Genomic DNA, 1,346 nt, shown 5'->3' on the forward strand with positions numbered 1-1,346 from the left:
AATTACAAATTTTATATGGAAATGAAAGATACTCAGCATAAGCAAAGCACTGTTTAAGAAGTAGAACAAAGTTGGAAGCCTCTCATTCCCTGATTCCAAAATTTACTGTAGAGCTACAGTGATCAAAACAGCCTGGTATTGGTACAATAAAAGATACATAGATCAATGGAACATAATTGAGAATCCAGAAATTATCCTGTCCACATACAGCCAACTGATCTTTGACAAAAGGCCAAAGTACATTGGGTGTGGAAGACATAGTCTCTTCAACAGATAGTCCTGGCAGAAGTGGAAATTGACATGCAAAAGATTGAAATAAGACCTTTATTTAACACCATATACAACAACCAATTTAGCATGGGTTAAAGACTTAAATGTGAATCCCAGAATTATAAAGGTCATCAATGAAAAAAAATGGTACAAATTTAAGAGCTTTAATCCAGGGCCCACATGGACTACCAACATTGTGAAAATTACAGTAACAAAAGAAGACAATATTGGGACATTATAAAAGTAGAAACTTATGTGCATCAAAGGATTTCACTAAAGGAGTAAAAAGGGAGCCCACACAATGGGAAAAAAATCTTTTACAATGACACATCAGAAGAAGGACTGATTTCTAAAATCTATAGGAAGATACAACACCTCTATAAGAAAAATACAAGAAACCCAATTAAAAAATGGGCACAGGTTATGAACAGACACTTCACCAAGGAAGACATTCAGGCAGCCAACAAACATATGAAGAAATGTTCACGATCATTAGCCATTGTTGTTGCTGTTAAATCCTGTCAAGTAAATTCTAATCCATAGTGACCCTGTATAGGGTTTCCAAGGAGTAGTTGGTGAGATTGAACCACCGACCTGGCAGTTCAAACGACTGCTCTCTGACGCATTAGCCCACAGCATCACATCAGGACTCTATTGTTGTTGTTAAGTACTGTGGAATTGGTTCTGACTCATAGTGACCCTGCACAGGGTTTCCAAGGTTGTGAATCTTTATGAGAGCAGAAAGCCTCATCTTTCACCCACAGAACAGCTGGTAGTTTGAACTGCCAACCTTGAGGTTAGCAGCCTAATTCATAATCACTTCACTAGCAGAGCTCACTAGGACTCCATTGTTGTTGCTATTGTGACGTACCGTTGAATGAACCGTTGAATGGGTTCTGAGCCATAGCAACTCTGTATAGGGTTTCTGAGGAGAGAGAAGCAAATCAAAACAACAATGAGATATCATCTCATACCAGCAATAACAGCAAAGTTCAAAAATGCAGAGAACAATACATGCTGGTGAGGATGTGGAGAGACTGGGACTCTAGCACACTGTTGGTGGGAATGCAAAATAG

This window comes from Chrysochloris asiatica, unplaced genomic scaffold, assembly GCF_000296735.1.
Source record: "Chrysochloris asiatica unplaced genomic scaffold, ChrAsi1.0 scaffold00240, whole genome shotgun sequence".
NCBI lineage: Eukaryota > Metazoa > Chordata > Mammalia > Afrosoricida > Chrysochloridae > Chrysochloris > Chrysochloris asiatica.